The sequence below is a fragment of the Tachyglossus aculeatus genome, assembly GCF_015852505.1.
Source record: "Tachyglossus aculeatus isolate mTacAcu1 chromosome 12 unlocalized genomic scaffold, mTacAcu1.pri SUPER_6_unloc_2, whole genome shotgun sequence".
NCBI lineage: Eukaryota > Metazoa > Chordata > Mammalia > Monotremata > Tachyglossidae > Tachyglossus > Tachyglossus aculeatus.
In genome coordinates this window covers 95,018-114,829 of record NW_024044829.1, presented here as the reverse complement: position 1 = coordinate 114,829, position 19,812 = coordinate 95,018, and positions in this window count along the sequence as shown.

Below are 19,812 nucleotides of genomic sequence, written 5' to 3'. Positions count from 1 at the left end.
ACGGGGAACGTGGACTCTATCCAATCTGATAGGATATTATCTACTCCAGTACTTAGTATAGTGCCTGATGCGGATGCCGCTGTTTCCATGGGAACTCCGAGGGCCGTCACCATCAGTGATGCTGCAGCGACCGGGCCCTTGTCTCCCAGGAGCCTCAAAATCCACGTGATCAGAGCGTGCCTAGCTTGTCCAGGCCACGAGGTCCCTGGGCAGGGCCCCGAGCCATCCTCTAGGGTTCCCCCTCGGAGCAGCTCCTGCTTTATCCACAGGGACGGAGCCTTGTCTGCAGAGTTTTTCAGGGTCTCTGACCCCTTCCTGGCTGACTAAACACAGGAGTCTGAGGGGAAAGAGGGGACCAGCCCAGACCTGCAGAATGATTGGGATGGAGGGGTGGGGTGGACGAGGATGAGGATGGAAGAGATGGAACCAGTCTGGGGCCGAAGTTGGGGTCCGGAAAAAGACCACAGTCACTAGCAAGGGAGGTAGGAGGAGTGGTGTTTTCCAGTTCAGTAACCACCTGCCATCAACCATATCTCCTCCTTCCTCCTCAAATCTCGCTGCCATGCCAACCACCCACCGGGCTACGATGTTCCAGCACAATGTCACGGACAGTCACTTCGGCCTTCAGTGGATCCCAGAATCCCTTGCAGAGGGTAACTGATAAGTAGGGCTGAGAGAGTGTGACCAGCTTTGGACCGCCACCATTACTATCAGAAATTCCTCCTTGTAAGAGTTATTCCCAAATGTTGGAAGGAGTCAAATAATGGGAAAAGTTGTAATCCCTGCCCTTAAGAACTTTCCAGTCTACCGGGCTAGGTTGAAACAATATAATTTACTATCAGTCAATCAATCTTGATTCATATTTATCGAGTGCTTAGTGTGTGCACTAAGCCCTTGGGAGAGCAATAATAATAATAAAAGCAGTACATGTTAAGCTCTTACTCTGTCCCAAACACTGTCCTAAGCGTTGGGGTAGATACAAGTTAAGCAGGTTGGATGCAGGATGCAGTTCCACATGGGGCTCACAGACGTATCCCTCATTTTACAGATAAGGAAGCTGAGGCTAAGTGAAGTTAAATGACTTACCCATGGTAACACAGAAGACATGAGGCAGAGCCGGAATTAGAACCTAGGTCCTTCTGACTCCTTCTGACTCCCAAGACCGTGCTCTATCCACTTTAGAACACCATAACATACACACTCCCTGCCCCTTCTAGAAGGAAAGGAAGAATGGAAGATGAATATGCAATTATTGCATGCCATTTTACAGATGAGGAAACTGAGGCCCAGAGAAGTTAAGCGACTTGACCAAGGTCCCCAAGCAGCAAACAGAGGAAGGATTAGCACCAAAGTCCTCTGACTCCCTTCAAGCCCTGCTTGAGTACAGTAGAATAGATCTGGTAGATGTATACGCTGCCCTCAAGGAGTTCACAGTCAAGAAGAAAACTCCTGGGCCCGCGCTTTTTCCACTGATTGAGGATGGGAATGAGTTGATTCGCGGTTGAGTTAGGTAAAGTAGGTTTAGAGAGCCGGAAAATGAATTGGGGAAGCTGGTTGTAGGTGGGGGGATCTTAGCATTGCTCAGAATTCGGAAAGAACTGTGCTGTCTCTGATTTTGAGTGGATAAGGGACAGAGGTAAAGGCTTGGATGGAAAGGGAGAGTCGATCATGAGTAACTAGAAAGTTGCTTTGAGAGCTGAGAAGACGAGTTGAACGATGGAAAGGGGGTGAATTGCAGTTATAGAGTTGAGAGCTTTCAAACCGATTGTGAGTTTCTGTTGCTTGTGAAAAGACCAAACTTGTCATTAGAGGAGGTTGAAGAGAGGAGCGATGTAGGCTGATCGTTGCTTTAGGAATGTTCTAGATGAATTCATTCATTCATTCAATCGTATTTATTTAGCACTTACTGTGTGCAGAAGGACAAGTAGGCAAAATATAGAGACGGTCCCAACCCCACAACAGTCTAGAAGAGGGAGACAGACAACAAAACAAAACATGTAGACTGGTGGCATGCATGTGATTGTGTGACTACAAGTGTGAATGCAGATATGTGAGCAAATGGAATCAGTTTGGTGTATATGTAGGTTTCATTTTTGTTGTTTGCTTTGTGGTATAGCTAAGGGCCTATTATATTCCAGGTAGTATACAAGCACTGGGGAGGATACAAGCTAATGAGTTTGGGTATAGTATGTGCCCCATAGGATGCTCAGTGTTGTAATCCCCAATTTAAAGACGAGGTAATTGAGGCATAGAGAAGATAAATGATTGGCCCCAGGTCATGCAGGAGACAAGAAGAAGAGACAAGATTAAAATCCAGGTCCTTCTGTCTACCAGGCCCGTTCTCTCTCCACTAAATGGATGATTTTATATATAAAGGCACTTCTCGTTTAACCACTGAAAAAGTTTCACAATAGTCATGTACATATCTTTATGTTTTCTGACCTCTCCTATCCACTATTCATTTTAGTTTCAGTCTCCCTAATCAAAAATAATACTCTTGGTATTTATTAAACGCTTATTACGTTCCAAGCAAAGTATTAAGTGCTGGGGGAGATTCAGGACAATGTAGTAGAACACAGTCTGTGTCCCACAAGGGATTCACAGACTGAGTAGGAGGGAAAACGGGTATCAAATCCTAATTTTACTTTTGAGAAACCTGGGGTGTAGAGAAATTGTCACATTCCCATGGCTATGCAGCCAACAAGTGGTAAAGTTGGGATTAGAACCCAGGTCCTCTGACTTTGAGGACTGGGTTCTTCCCCATAGCAGCCTGTTTATACACAGTTCAAAGCTTGGTGCTTCTAATAGAATGGAAGTTCTCTGGGGGCAGTGATCATATGTACTAATACCGTGACTCTGTAGGTAATCAGTAAATAGAATTTATTGACTTAGTCTTATTCCTTCACCCATAACATCAGTGGCTCTAAATTGAAGTCTTTCCTCTTCCTGTGCAGGGAGTCGACATCATTCCCCAGAAATGTTCAATAATTCCACGGTGAGCTCAAAGATCATTTTGAATTCAATAACTGTCTCCTCTCCATAGAGGATCACCAGGAGGTGTTCTGTCAATTCCTTCACCTATGCCATAAAATGACTCTAATGATCCACTGCAGAAGTTAGTGTTGCCTCCCAAGAATGTCCAACGTCTCCACAGCGAGGGAATTCCTCCTGCTGGGATTCACGGAGGTCCAGAAGCTGCAGCTTGTCTACGCCACGCTATTCCTCCTGGTCTATCTGGAGGCCCTGATGGGGAATCTCCTAATCGTCGCCGTCACCGCCCTCGATCGGTGCCTCCATACCTCCATGTACTTCTTCCTTAGGCACCTGTCCGTCATCGACCTCTGCTACATGCGTGTCACCGTTCCCAAGTCTGTAGTCATCTCCCTGACTGATTGTAGGTCCATCTCCCTCCTGAGCTGTGCCGCCCCGATCTTTTTGGTGTTTCTCTTTGCTGCTTCAGTGCTGGTCATCCTCACGACGATGTCCTACGATCGCTACGCCGCCATCTGCCGCCCCCTGCGCCATGAGCTCATCATGAACAACGCGGCCTGTGGAAAGATGATGGCTGCCTCCTGGCTCAGCTAGGTGTTGTATGCGGGCTCGATTGCAGCTTTTTCTTTTTCCCCGAGCTTCTGTGGGTCTAACATTGTCCAGGGGTTCTTCTGTGACGTCTCCTCCCTGCTGAAGTTCTCCTGCTCCAAGGACCATGTCGCCATCCATGTGAGCGTCACCAGTGGGGTAGCTTTAGGTGTTGTCTGCTTCGTCTTTATCATTATCTCCTATGTGCGCATTTTCTATGCCGTGCTGAAGATGCCGGCCTCTGAGAGCCGGGTCAAAGCCTTCTTCACCTGCCTGCCTCACCTCGCCGTCATCACTGTCTTCCTCTCGATTGGCATGGTTGACCATCTCAAGCCCGTGTCAGACTCCCCCTGCGCTCTGGACCTGCTGGTGTCCGTGTTCTACACCGTGGTTCCCGCCGATCTGAATCCCCTCATCTACAGCCTGATGAACAGGGACATGAAGGCCGCCCTGGGGAGAGTCCTAAAGGGGAGATTCCTCCTCCCTCCTCTACGGGACAAAATATGTTTCCCTTTGCTGACTATCAAGGTTTTGGCCGTGGGGGTATCCATATATAGAGCTGTCCAAAGAAAAAGTCTAGCATCTGAGGATTTGTCAATGTCTGGGACAGATGTTGATAAGCCGTGTGTGACTGTAAGCCAAGTGTGGGCAGGGATTGTCTCTATTTTGAATTGTACTTTCCAAGCGCTTAATACAGTTCTGTGTACACAGTAAACACTCAACAACTATTATTGAATGATTGAATGACTAAATGACAAGTGATTGTTTGGGCGGCACCATGGCTTAGTGGAATGAGCATGTGGCTGGGAGTCATAAGAGTTGAAATGTCTGCCCGGGTCTGCCACCGTCCAGCTGAATGGCCATGGTCCATCCATGTAACCTCTTTGGGTCTCTCTGTATAATCGGGATTCAATATATGCTCTCTTTTTCTCTTACAATCTGATCCCCTGTGGGTCAGGAAACCTGTCCCATCTGATTAGTTTGTTTCAATTCCAGAACTTGACAGTCTTTTGCAAATAAATTATTAATAAATTCAATAATTATAATGTTGATACTACTACTGATAATAACAGTAATTGTATGAATTTTAAGATCACTCTTGGTGGTTATGAAAATCAGAAAATTGGAGGGTGACAAGGGCGCCGTCGTGGAACTGTTCCCCACATCTGAATGCCTGTTTACTTGTTTTGATGCATGTCTTTCATTCATCATTCATGCAATCGTATTTATTGAATGCTTACTTTGTGCAGAGAACTGTATGAAGCGCTTGGGAAGTACAAGTCGGCAACATATAGAGATGGTCCCTACGCAACAACGGGCTTACAGTCTCCCACTTCGAGATTGTGAGCCCGCTGTGGGCAAGGATTATCTTTATAAGAATTGTACTTTCCAAGCGTTTAGTTCAGTGCAATGCACACAGTAAGCGCTCAATAAATATGAATGTATGAATGAATTTGATCAAATATTTGCTTTGAATCCATTCGTTCATCCATCCATCTATCCATCCATCCGACCATCCATCCGTCCATCTGTCTATCTGTTCACCCATCTGTTTATCCATCCATCTGTCCATGCATCCATCCTTCAATCCATGCACTCTTACATCCATCCATAATGATAATAATAATAATAGTGGTTTTGTTAAGCTCTTATTCTGTGCCAGGCAGAGTACTAAGTGCTTGGGCAGATACAAGCTAATCAGCTTTCACACAGTCCCTATACCACATGGTGCTCACAGTCTCAGTTCCCATTTTACAGATGAGATAACTGAGGCACAGAGAGGTGAAGTGCTTTTCCTAAGGTTACACAGCATACATTCCACCCATCCATCCATCCGTCTATCCATCCACCTACCCACCCACCCTTCCATCCATCCATCCATCCAACCATCCATCCATGCATCCATCTACTAATCCATCCATCAATTAATGATATCTGTTGAATGCATCCTGTTTGTAAAGTACTGTAGTGAACGCTTCAGAGAGATCAAAATAAATTAAACACCATCCCTGCTTTCCAAGAGCTTACAATCTACAAGGGGAGATAGACACAGAATTAAGTCATGGGAGTACAGAGAAGAGAATGGAAATAACGTTAAATAGATGAGTATGTGCTTAAAGAGTGCATTTTATAAAAGTCACTATATACAAAACTACAATGGTGGGTGTGAGTGCGAAAATGGAGAGGTGGCCTAAGATGCTGATAGGTACTTGGGAGAAGATGACTTAGGGAGAAGAAAAGTGAATCGTGGGAGGCATCCTGGAAGTGGTGGGAAGACATAGGGGCTTTGAAGACTGGAAAAGCTGTGCTCTGATGGACTGGAGGCGGGGAGGAGGAAATGTGGGCTGACATTATTTCTCCATTTTCTATCACTGAGATATTTTGAAAGGGGACAGGGCCATTCAGAGGAGAGAATGCAATGACCTCCTCATCTCCAGTTTGGTACAGTCTTTCAGCTCTGAGATAGAAGAGGATGAACGTTAGGCTATAACCTGTTTCTCCTGAAACCAGGGATTTTTCCATCGTGTCCACCCAGCCAGTATCAGTGATTCCTTCCCATCACCCCATTCTCAGAACCTCTCAGCCCTTTAGAAACTAATAATAGAAATAACAATAATAATCACATTTATTAAGCACTCACTATGTGTCAAGCATTGTTCTAAGCGCTCGGGTAGATACAGCATAATCAGGCTGTTCCAATTGGGATTCACAGTCTTACTGGTGGTGCCAAACGAGAAATTTCCTTCACGTAAAGAATCTCCAATTTATTTTCCATAGCTAAGATGGTCTTCAGGGCCACAAAGGAGAACATTTGAGATGTAAAAGAGGAAATTTGCTTTAAGACGAAAATCTCCTGCTAGAGATTCTATACCTAATGTTTTCAAGGCCCGGAAAGACAATATTTGGATTTGAAAAGGAGAATTTTGTTTCAAGCAAAAGCTCTCCCCCTTTTTTTTCCATCCAAGGTCTTCAAGACCTCAAAAGAGAGTACATGTTGTGCCAAAGAAGAAATATGTTTCCCTGCACACGCATCCTCTGGTACTTTCTCCACCTCAGGCCTTCAAGGTCTTTTAATTGAGAATGAAAAGAGAATATTTGAGGCAGAAAGGGAGAAGCCTCCTGCATGTAAACAATCTAGACTTTGCTTTCTCTGCCTGAGGATTTCGAGGCCTACGAAAGAGGGTATTTGAAGTGAAAAAAGAGAAGCTTTGTTTCATGAAAACAATCTTCAACTTACGCTTTTCTAAGGTCTTCACAGGCTCAAAAGAGAATCTCTCCAGGGAGAAAGGAGAAATTTGCTTTACACAAATCATTTCCTGCTTTCATTTTTCTCACTAAGTTCTTAAAGGCCTGAAAAAATGTGACATGGCATTTAAAGAAAAGGGGAATTTTACTTCACGCAAAAACTGTCCTGCTTATATGTCCACTTCAAGGCCTACGAAGGAAATGTTACAGGTGAAATATGACCCATTTGCTTCATGCGAACAATCTCGAGCTTTAATTCCTTTAAAGCCTTCAGGGTCTTACAAGAGAATGATTTAGATGAAAAGGGAGAAATGTGCTTCATGTGGTAGATACGTCTCCTGTTCATTACTCCACTTCAGGCCTTCCAGGCTTTTTCACTGAGAACAAATAGAGACTATTTGACTTTCAAAAGGAGACGTTTGCTTCATGCAAACCATCTCCAGTTTTTATTTCTCCATCTGAAGTCTTCAAGGCCTCCAAAGATAATAGTAGCAATGAAACGGGAGAAATTGGTTTCATGCAAATCCATCTCCTGCTTTCATTTATCTAAGTCTTCAAGACCTGAAAAGAGGATATTTGGGATAAAAAAGGAGAAATGTGCTTTATGCAAAGACTTGCAGTTTAGATTTCTCTTCTGAAGGTCTTCAAGGCTAACAGAGAGAATATATGAGTAGCATAAGGAGAGATCTGCTTCATGCACACCATCTCCAGCTCTTACCTCTCTACTGAAGGTCTTCAAGGCCCTAAAAGAGAATATTTGAGGTGTGGAAGGGGGAATTTGCTTCATGCAAATCATTCCCAGCTTTTATTCCTCTCTTAAAGTCTTCAAGGCCTTAAAAGGAAACTTATTTGTGTTGAAAAAGGAGACATTTGCTTCCTGCAAAGGCCTCCATTTTTGATTTCTCTACTGAAAGGCTTTCAGGACCGAAAGGAAAATATCTGAGGTGTAGAAGGAGAAATTTGCTTCATGCAAACCCTCTCCAGCTTTTATTTCTCTACTTAAGGTCCTCAAGGTCTTAAAAAAGAGAATATATGAGGTGACAAGGGAGAGATTTGCTTCCTGCAAAGACCTCCAGCGTTGATTCCTCTACCTAATGCCTTCTAGATCAAAAGAGAGAGTATTTGAGTTGCATAAGGGGAAATCTGCTTCATGCAAATCGACTCCAACTCTTACGTCTCTATTGAAGGTCCTCAAAGCCCTTAAAGAGAATATTTGAGGTGGGGAAGGGGGAATTTGCTTCATGCAAATCATTCCCAGCTTTTATTCCTCTCTTAAGGTCTTCAGGGTCTTAAAAGAAAACTTATTTGAGTTGAAAAAGGAGACATTTGCTTCCTGCAAAGACCTCTATCTTTGATTTCTCTACCGAAAGGCTTCCAGGCCCGAAAAGAAAATATCTGAGGTGTAGAAGGGGAAATTTGCTTCATGCAAACGCTCTCCAGCTTTTATTTCTCTATTTGAGGTCTTCAAGGCCTTAAAAAAGAGAATATATGAGGTGACAAGGGAGAGATTTGCTTTCGGCAAAGACCTCCAGCGTTGATTTCTCTACCCAATGCCTTCTAGATCAAAAGAAAGAGTATTTGAGGTGCATAAGGAGAAATCCGCTACATGCAAACCGACTCCAGCTTTTACTTCTGTCTCTGTCTGTCTCTGTTTGTCTCTGTCTTTGTCCACCTCACCACGCCTCCCGTTCCTCTGTACCCAATCCTGATGATCAGGTTATTGCTCTCAACTCTACCCTCTCTACTCACCTCAATTCGCTCGCCTCCCTTTTTCTTCGCCGCTCTCATACCACTAACCCGCAGTCCTGGATCATTGCCACTGTCCACCTTCTTGGCTTTTATGATCGAGCTGCTGAACGCTGCTGGCAAAGTCTAAACACCAAGCCAACCTTATTCATTTCAAGTTTATCCTTTCATTCCTTAACTCTGCCCTCTACTCTGCCAGGCAAAACTATTTCTCCTCCCTTATTGACACCCATGCCCATCATCCATGTCAGCTCTTCCGTACATTTATCTCCCTTCTCAGGCCCCCTGTTTTTTCCCCTCCTCCATCCCTCAACCCCAACGATCTGGCCTCCTAAGTCATTAGTAAAGTTGACTCCATCAGGTCTGAGCTCCCCAAAGTCACTTCTCCCCCTTCTCCAACCCCCCAGCTCTCAACCCTCTCCACTACTCTCCCATCCTTCAAAGCAGTATCTTCAGATAAGAACTCCTCCCTCCTCTCAAGTGCTACTCCAACCACCTGTGCTTCTGACCCTCCTGAACTTCCATCTTCAATCGCCCAGTCTCCACTGGTTCCTTCCCTTTTGTCTTCAAACACGCCTAGGTCTCCCCCATCCTAAAAAGCCCACCTTCCCTTCTGGTTATCGCCCTATCTTCCTCCTACCATTCCTTTTCAAACTCCTTGAACGAGTCGTCTACATCCACAACCTCGAATTTCTCAATGCCATCTCTGTCCTTGACCCCCTTCAATCTGGCTTCCGTCCCCTACATTCCACTGAAACTGCCTTCTCAAAGGTCACCAATGACCTACTTCTTGCTAAATCCAATTTGGCCTTCTGTGGGTCCCAGAATCCCTTGCAGAGGCTAAATGACAGGCAGGGCTGAGAGGGTGTGACCAGCTTTGGACTGCAACTGGAACTCTCAGCAATTCCTCCCTGTAAGAGTTCTTCCCAAATGTTGGGAGAAGACAAATAGTGAGAAAGGTTGTAATCCCTGCCCTCAATAATTTTTCTGCCTACTGGGCTAGGTTGACACAGTATAATTTACTATCAATTAATTCATCTTGATTCATATTTATTGAGAGCTTATTGTGTGCAATACGTAGCCGCGGTAGTCCACCACCACGTTGCCCAGCGTGTTCAGGCCCTCCACGTCCACGGCGTTGTAAGTGCTCATGATATTCAGGTCGTGGCTGGGGGCGGCATAGGGGGCCGAGTCGTCCCCTTAGTCTTTGTACTGGTCGCGCACATCGAAGTCCAGGCCGAAGAAGATGTTGTTCCTGATGAACATCTTCATCTTGGTCTCCTCGCTGGGGTTGATGAACCCTCGGGTGTCTGACGCCGTGAGGTCACTGTGTACCTGGAGGAGGCAGGGGCTCGGCTCAGGGAGGGAGTCCCCGGGGAGGATGCTGCTGTTCAGTCAGTGGGCTCAGGTGCCTAGAGGTGGTGTGAGGGGAGACCGGAGCCAGCTCTCCACCCCCAACCCCCCCCACCCACACAGAACCAGCCCCTAGACCCCCGTACCCTGAAGATGGCTTGTTGTTTCAGCAGCCGCTCGGGCAGGTTCTTCCTGGCAAGCTCTCGCGTTGCCTGCACCCTCTCGTTACTATCCCGCGTCTGATGGGTGGGGAGGGGAGGTGGGAGGGCGAGGGTCAAGGGACCAGCACTCTGCAGGGTGCGGCCTGCAGCCCGCCTTGTCCTCTCTGGGTTTTCAGAGGGGCGATGTCAAGACCCTGCCAGGGCTCCACTCCAGGGAGATGGGGAGGGCAGACACTGCTCCAGCCAAACCCCCACAGCCACTCCCTCAGACAGCGATAGGCCCGGGCCCAGCCCCCTGTAACCTGGAGCCGCAGTGACAGGCGAGTGACATGCCCGAGTGCTGACCCCGCGGGGTAGGGAGCGTGGCAGACAGGGAGCGAGGAGGGTGGGCAGGCAGGCACCTGTCCAGGGATGTGCTCTTCATAGCCTAGCCAGACACCGTATAGGTGTTCTCAGCCCACATGCAGTCCATGGCGTACTGGGCCTGGGGTGCCGTCCAGTTGTACAGTTGGAATGGGGTGGCGATCTTCTCGAAGAGGTGGCGCTGTACCCTGCAGTCAGAGCTGTGGGGGGAGGAGGCACAGCCATCAGCCCCAGGGCACGAGGACCCTCCTCATCGCCCCGGCCCATCACCAAGCCCGGGGGCTGTCAGCATCCCCAAGACCAGCCAAGGTCTTAAGGCTCATTTTCTCTAGCTGGTCGGGGACCCCAGCTCCCACCGCCTTCCCAACCGGTGCGGAGAGAAGGAAAGGAGTGCCGATTCATTCAATCGTATTTCTTGAGCGCTTACTGTGTGCCGAACACAGCACTAAGCGCTTGGGAGTACAAGTAGGCAACATATAGAGATGGTCGCTACCCAACAACGGGCTCACAGTCTAGAAGGGAGAGACAGACAACAAAACAAAAAATGTAGACAGGTGTCAAAATCGTCAGATCAAATAGAATAAAGCTATATGCACATCCTCCCCCTCCTCCTTCCCTTACCGCCTACGATCTGGCCTCCTACGTCATTAGTAAAATTAACTCCATTAGGTCTGAGCTCCCCAAAGTCACTCCTATCCCTTCTACAACCCTCCTCCTCTCCGCTACTCTCCCATCCTTCCCAGCAGTATCCTCAGATGAGATCTCCTCCCTCCTCTCAAGTGCTACTCCGGCCACCTGTGCTTCTGACCCAATTCCCTCTCATCTTATGAAATCTCTTGCTCCGTCCCTCCTCCCCTCCTTAACTTGCATCTTCAACCACTCACTCTCCACTGGTTCCCCTCTGCCTTCAAACATGCCCACGTGTCCCCCATCCTAAAAAAACCCTCTCTTGACCCCACCTCCCCTTCTAGTTATCGCCCGATCTCCCTCCTCCCATTCCTTTCCAAACTCATTGAACGAGTCATCTACACACGCTAACTCGAATTCCTCTATGCCAACTGTCTCCTCAACCCCCTCCAATCTGGATTCCATCCCCTACATTCCACCGAAACTGCCCTCTCATTCAGTCGTATTTATTGAGCGCTTACTTTGTGCAGAGCACTGTACTAAGCACTTGGGAAGTACAAGTTGGCAACATATAGAGACGGTCCCTATCCAACAGCAGGCTCACAGTCTAGAAGGGGGAGACAAACAACAAAACAAAACATACTAACAAAATAAAAAGAGGCACAGTGAGGGGGTTAGTGGCAGAGAAGTAGAAGGTGCGGACTGGGCTGTAGAAGAAGAGATGGGAGGTGCGGTAGGAGGGGGTGAGGTGATGGAGAGTCTTGAAGCCGAGAGTGAGGAGTTTTTGCTTGATTTGTAGGTTGACAGGCAACCACTGGAGATTTTTGAGGAAGGGAGTAACATGCCCAAAGCGTTTCTGTACAAAGATAATCCGGGCAGCAGAGTGAAGTATTGACTGAAGTGGGGAGAGACAGGAGGATGGGAGATCAGAGAGGAGGCTAATGCAGTAATCCAGTCGGGATAGGATGAGAGATTGAACCAACAAGGTAGTAGTTTGGATGTAGAGGAAAGGACAGATATTTGCGATGTTGTGAAGGTGAGACCTGCAGGTTTTGGGGACGGATTCGATGTGTGGGGTGAGCGAGAGAGCAGAGTCGAGGATGACACCAAGGTTGCGGGCTTGTGAGACGGAGAGGATGGTAGTGCCGTAAACAGTGATGGGAAAATCAGGGAGAGGGCAGGGTTTGGGAGGGAAGATAAGGAGTGCAGTCCTGAACCTAGTGAGTTTTAGATGGCGGGTACACATCCAGATGGAGATGTCCTGAAGGCAGTAGGAGATACGAGCCTAGAGGGAGGAAGAGAGAGCAGGGGCAGAGATGTAGATTTGGGTATCATCAGCGAAGAGATGATAGTTGAAGCCTTGGGAGCGAATGAGTTCACCAAGGGAGTGAGTGTAGATAGAGAACAGAAGGGACCAAGAACTGACCCTTGAGGAACCCCTACAGTAAGGGGATGGGAGGGGGAGGAGGAGCCCGCAAGGAGACTGAGAATGAACGGCCTGAGAGAAAACCTCCAGCTTTGATTTCCCTACCCACGTTCTTCTAGGCCAAAAGAGAGATTATTTGAGGTGCATAAAGAGAAATTTGCTTCATGCAAACCGATTCCAACTTCTACTTCTCTGCATAAAGTCTTCAAGGCCTCAAATGTATTTGAGATGACAAAGGAGATCATTTACTTCTTGAAAACCACCTCCAGCTTTGATTTCTCTACCGAGAATCTTCTAGGCAAGAAATGAGAATATTTGAGGTGGAAAAGGAGATATTTGCTACATGCAAAGTGTCTGCCGCTTTGATGTCTCTACCAAGGGTGTTCAATGACCCGAAAGAGGATGGTTGAGGTGAAAAAGGAGAAATTTTCATGCAATCTCCCAGTTTGCATTTCTCCAACGTCTTCAAGTCCTCCAAAGATAATGCATCTCGTGCAAAAGGAGAAATATGCTTTATGCAAACAATTTCCTGCGCTGATTTTTCTTAATCTGATCTTCAAGGCCTGAAAAAAAAAAACATATACGGGGTTAACAAAGGAGAATATTGCTTCATGAAAAAATGCTGTCCCGCTCATTTGTTCTCCTTAAGTCTTCAAGATCTTTGAAAGAGAATATATGAGTGCGAAATGATCAGCTTTCGTCCTGCAAACACTCTCCAGCTGTTATTATTGTACGGTATTAGGTCTACAAGGCCTCCAAAGAGAATATTTGAGGTGGGAAAGGATAAATGCGCTTCATGCAAAAAAACTCTTTTATTTCTCTAAGGTCTTCAAGGCCTGAAGTGATAGTATTTGGCATTTAAAAAGGAGAATTTAGCTTCATGCAAAAAGTGTCCTGCTTATTTGTCAACCTAAGGGCTTTGGGGCCGTCGAAGAAATTATATCTGGTGAAAAACTATGAATTTGCTTCATACAAACAATCTTCAGCTGTTATTTCTCTATATAAGTTCTTCAAGGCAGAGCTTGCAGGGCAGATACACTTCCTATGCACTACTCCACAGCAGTCCTTTAAGGCCCTGTAATTGAGAGTATTTCAGTTGTGAAAGGAGATATTTACTTCATGCAAAACATTTCCAGCTTTTACTTCTCTGTCTAAGGTCTTCAAGGCCTTAAAAGATAACATTTGAGGAAGGAAAGGAAAAACTTTGCTTCATACAAACATCCTCCAGCTTTTATTTCTCTACCTAAGGTATTCAAGGCCAGAGAAGAGAATATTGGAGGTGAAAATGGAGAAATTTGGTTCTTGCAATCCAACTTGAGTTTTGATTAATAAAGACTTCAAGACCTCCAAAGAGAATATTTGAGGTGGGAAAGGAGAAATTTGTTTCATGCAAACGAACTCTAACTATTATTTCTCTAAGTTCTTCAAGGCCTGAAGAGATATTAGATGACATTAAAAAAGGAGAATTTTGCTTCATGAAAAATATGTCCTGCTTATCTGTCAACCTAAAGGCTTCGGGGCCATCAAAGAAAATATATCCTGTGAAAAAGGATGAATTTGCTTCATGTGAGCAATCTCCAGCTGTTATTTCTCTGTATAAAGTCTTCAAGGCAGAACCTCAAGTACAGATACACTTTCTGTGCACTACTCCAACTCAAGCCTTCAAGACCTTATAATTGAGAGTATCTGAGGTGCAAAAGCAGAACTTCGCTTCACACAAACCTTCTCCAGCTTTTACTGGAAAACGGAGAAAGTTTCATGCAAACAATCTTCAGTTTGTATGTCTCTAAGGCCTTCAGGGCCTCAGAGGAGAAGATTTCAAGTGAAAAGGGGGAAATTTGCTTTAGGCAAAACAATTTCCTGCACTCACTTTTCTAAATCAGATCTTCAAGGAATTAAAAAAAATATGTGAGTTTAAAGAAAGAGAATTTTACTTCATGAAAAGAAAAACTGCCTGCTCATTTGTCCACCTTAGGTCTTAAAGGCCTTTTCAAGAGAATATATGAGGTGAAAAAATGCTTAGTTTACTTCACGTAAAAAATCTCCAGGTGCTATTTCTGTAAGGGCTTAGGTCTTCAAGGCCTCCAAAGATCATATTTGAGGTGAAAAGGGCTAGGTTTGCTTCCTGCAGTCCAAGTCTAGTTTTTATTTCTCTACAGTCTTCAAGGTGTGTCACTTGTCCACCTTAGGTCTACAAGGCCTTTCCAAGAGAATATATGAGGTGAAAAATGCTTAGTTTACTTCACGTAAAAAATCTCCACGTGCTATTTCTGTAAGGGCGTCGGTCTTCAAGGCCTCCAAAGATCATATTTGAGGTGAAAAGGGCTACGTTTGCTTCCTGCAGTCCAACTCTAGTTTGTATTTCTCTAAGGTCTTCAAGGCTTGAAGAGATAGTGTATTTGCATTAAAAAAGGAGACTTTTGCTTCATGTAAAAATGTCCTGCTTACTTGACAACCTAAGGTCTTCAAGGCCATCAAAGAGAATATTTGTGTTTGAAAAGGAAGAATTTGTTTCATGCAAACCATCCCCAGCTTTGATTTCTCTATACAAGGTCTTCAAGGCAGCGCTTCAAGCACAGATATACTACTAGTGCATTCCTCCACCTCAGGCCTTCAAGGCCTTTTATTTGAGAATGAATAGAAATTATGTGGAGGTGTAAAAAGGAGAATCTCCAGTATTTTCTTTCTCTAAGGTCTTCAAGACCTCAGAAGCAATTACCGGAAGGAAAATATAGAAAATGGGTTTCATGCAAACCATCTCCGGATTTTATTACTCTTTCCTAAGGTCTTTAAGACCAGAAAAGAGAAGAATTGAGATGCGAAAGGAGAAATTTGCTTCATGGAAAAATCGTCTCCTGCTTTTACTTCTCTAAGGTATTCAAGGCCACAAATGAGAATATTTAAAGTGGGAAAGGAGAAAGTTTGCTTCATGCAAACAACCTCCAGCCCTTATTTCGCTACCTAAGGTCTTCAAGGCCAGAAAAGAGAATATTTGAGGTGAAAATGGAGAAATTCGCATCACGCAAACCATCTCCTCCTTTGATTTCTCATAATGAATGTCCTCAAGACCTGGAATGAGAATATATTTGTTGAGAAAGGACAAGTTTTCTTCGTGCAAAAAATCTCCTGCTTTTGTTTCTCTGCCTAAGGGCTGGAGAAAGTAATACATGGAGTTCACAAAGGAGAAATTTCCTTGATACAAAAACTCATCTCATATTTTTCCACCTAGGGTCTTCAAGACCTGAAGGGAAAGTGTATGAACATGAAAAGGAGAAATTGGTTTCCTACAGAAACTCCTCTCATGTGGTAGTTCACTTCAGGCTCTCAAGGCCTCTGAAATGAGAATGAATAGAGTATATTGGTGGTGAAAGGGAGAAATTTGTTTCATGCAAAAGAACCCCACCATCTGCTTTGAATTCTCTCCATATCAGTTAATCATTCAATCAATCGATCGTATTTATTGAGCGCTTACTGTGTGCAGAGCACTGTACTACGCGTTTGGGGGAAGTACAAGTTGGCAACATCTAGAGACAGTCCCTACCCAACAGTGGGCTGACAGTTTAGAAGGGGGAGACAGAGAACAAAACCTAATATATTAACAAAATAAAATAAATAGAAAAGATATATACAAGTAAACTAACTAAATAAATAGAGTAATAAATATGTACAAACATATATACATATATACAGGTGCTGTGGGGAAGGGAAGGAGGTAAAGTGGGTTGATGGAGAGGGGGAAGAGGGGGAGAGGAAGGAGGGGGCTCAGTCTGGGAAGGCCTCCTGGAGGAGGTGAGCTCTCAGTAGGGCATTGAAGGGAGGAATAGAGCTAGCTTGGCGGATGTTGAGAGGTAGGGCATTCCAGGCCAGGGGGATTACGTGGGCCGGGAGTCGACGGCGGGACAGGCGAGAACGAGTCACGGTGAGGAGATTAGCGGCAGAGGAGCAGAGGGTGCAAGCTGGGCTGTAGAAGGAGCGAAGGGAGGTGAGGTAGGAGGGGGCGAGGTGATGGAGAGCCTTGAAGCCGAGGGTAAGGAGTTTCTGCCTGATGCGTAGGTTGATTGGTAGCCATTGGAGATTTTTGAGGAGGGGAGTAACATGTCCAGAGCGTTTCTGAACAAAGACAATCCGGGCAGCGGCGTGAAGTATGGATTGAAGTGTTGAGAGACAAGAGGATGGGAGATCAGAGAGGAAGGTGATACAGTAGTCCAGACGGGATAGGATGAGCGCTTGAACGAGAAGGGTAGCGGTTTGAATGGAGAGGAAAGGGCGGATCTTGGCAATGTTGCGGAGCTGAGACCGGCAGATTTTGGTGACGGCTTGGATGTGAGGGGTGAACGCGAGAGCGGAGTCGAGGATGACACCAAGGTTGCGGGCCTGTGAGAAGGGAAGGATGGTAGTGTCCTCAACAGTGATGGGAAAGTCAGGGAGAGGGGAGGGTTTGGGAGGGAAGACAAGGAGTTCAGTCTTGGACATGTTGAGTTTTAGGTGGCAGGCAGACATCCAGATGGAGATGTCCTGAACGCAAGAACAGATGCGAGCCTGAAGTGAGGGGGAGAGAGCAGGGGCAGACATGTGAATTTGGGTGTCATCAGCGTAGAGATGATAGTTGAAGCCATGGGAGCGAATGAGGTCACCCAGGGAGTGAGTGTAGACCGAGAACTGAAGGGGAACAAGAACTGAACCTTGAGGAACTCCCACAGTAAGGGGATAGGAGGGGGAGGAGGAGCCTGCAAAAGAGACTGAGAATGAACGACCGGAGAGATAAGAGGAGAACCAGGAGAAGATGGAGTCTGCGAAGCCAAGGTTGGATAGCGTCTTGAGGGGAAGGGTTGTGGTCCACATTGTCGAAGGCAGCTGAGAGGTCGAGGAGGATTGGGATAGAGTAGGAGCCGTTGGAATTGGCAAGCAGGAGGTCATTGGTGACCTTTGAGAGGGCGGTTTCCGTGGAATGTAGGGGACGGAAACCAGACTGGAGGGGGTCGAGGAGAGAGTTGGTGTTGAGGAATTCGAGGCAGCGCGTGTAGACAACTCGTTCAAGGAGTTTGGAAAGGAATGGTAGGAGGGAGATGGGGCGATAACTAGAAGGTGAGGTGGGGTCAAGAGAGGGTTTTTTTTAGGATGGGAGAGAAATGGGCATGTTTGAAGGCAGAGGGAAAGGAACCAGCGGAGAGTGAGCAGTTGAAGATGGAAGTTAAGGAGGGGAGAAGGGAAGGAGCGAGAGATTTCATGAGATGAGAGAGAATGGGGTCAGAAGGCCAGGTGGCCGGAGTAGCACTTGACAGGAGGGAGGAGAGCTCCTCTGAGGATACTGCTGGGAAGGATGGGAGAGTACCAGAGAGTGTTGAGAGCCGGGGGGTTGAAGGAGCCGTGGGAGTGACTTTGGGGAGGTCAGACCTGATGGATTGAATTTTATTAATGAAGTAGGAGGCCAGATCTTTGGATGTGAGGGAAGGAGGAGGGGGAGGAACCGAGAGCCTGAGAAGCGAGTTAAATGTACGGAAGAGCTGACGGGGATGATGGGCATGGGTGTCAATTAGGGAGGAAAAATAGTTTTGTCTGGCAGAGGAGATGGCTGGGTTAAGTCAGGAAAGGATAAACCTGAAGTGAACGAGGTTGGCATGGTGTTTAGACCTTCGCCAGCAGCGTTCGGCAGGTCAAGCATAAGTGCGAAGGAGGCGGGCAGTGGCAGTGATCCAGGGCTGTGGGTTAATGGTACGAGAGCGGTGAAGGGAAAGGGGAGAGAGTGATTCTAGCTGAGTAGAAAGGGTAGAGTTGAGAGCAGCAATCTGATCATCAAGATTGGGTACAGAGGAGAGGGAGGAGAGGTGGGGAGTGAGGCACTCAGAAAGATGGATGGGGTCAAGAGAGTGGAGCTCTCTGTGAGGGAGTAATATGGGTTTAAAAAGGAAAGGAGTGTGAATGAGGAGGCAGGTGAGAAGATTATGATCAGAGAGAGGGATTTCAGAGTTGGTAAGTGTGGACACATTGCAGCGTTAGGAGATGATGAGGTCGAGGATATGACCACGTTGGTGAGTGGGCGAGGTGGGGTGGAGCAAGAGATTGGCAGCGTCAAGGAGAGATAGAAGGCGGGTGGCAGAGGAGTCATCAGGGTTATCCATGTGGATTTTGAAGTCTCCGAGGATCAGAGTGGGCATGGAAAAGGAGAGAAGGAAGGTGAGGAAGGGGTCAAAATAGTTGAAGAAGTTGGAGGTGGAGCCGAGGGGGGGGGGGCGGTAGATGACGGCTACGATAATCTGGAAGGGGTGGTAGAGGCGAATAATGTGGGCTTCAAAGGAAGCGAAAGAAAGTGAAGGGGAGGAGGAATAGTGCGAAAGCGACATTGGGGGGCGAGAGTCTAGGAGAGTGGTAGAAGAAGAGGTCTCCACTGGAGAGAACAGCAGAAGAGACCGTGTCATCCGGAGACAGCCATCTTTCAGTTAGGGGAAGGAGTAGAGAGCTGGAAAGGAATAGGTCCAGGATGAAAGGGATCTTATTTCTAACGGAGCGGGGGTTCCAGAGGCCAAACATGGCAGTAGCTGTCGAGGGAGGGGAGGGAGGGGGAAGGGTGCGAGGAGTGGGGAGTGTTTGGATTGGGATGAGTTGGCGGGGACCTGGGTGGGGAGAGTGGGAAGATGGTTGGCGATGGGAAAGGAGAATTGGGATGAGGTGGGGGCGGGGAGGAGAGGAGGGAGGGGTCTGTGAGGGAGTAGTGGAGGATTGGCGCTGTTACAGAGGGATCCTTGGTAAGGGGTGAAGGGGAGTGGTCTTGGTAGGGGAGAGGGAGGGAAAAACCTGGGTGGGAGAGGGGAAGGGGAAAGTGGGGAACTGGAATGGCAGTTGGGAGCAAGGTAATTGAAAGTTCATGGTGAGGTCAGCAGGGCAAGTGACAGTACAGCGGGAGGTTAACAACTGAGCTGCAGAAGTGATAAAAAAAGTAGCAATGATATGGTCTTCAGGCCTAAAAGGAAAATATTTGAGATGAGAAAGGAGAGGTTTGCTTCATGCAGATGTTCATTACACCACTTGAGGCCTTCAAGGCATTTTAATGGAGATTATTTGACTTGTTGTGTCACTAGGGCCCCGACCACCTCTGTTGCTCACCCACTTACTATCTGGCCAAGAGGTTTCTGTGAGGGGTGAGCAGATCGTCCAGCTTGAGGTAAGAGCTCAAGGTAAGAACACAGAACACAGGGGAGGAGAAGGGGAATGAGGCCTGGACACGAAAGGGAGTCGAAGGAAAGGAATCCATTCAAATAATATCTAAACAAAACAATTACTGTAGAGAAACCCGAAAATACTAGCCCGATCGTT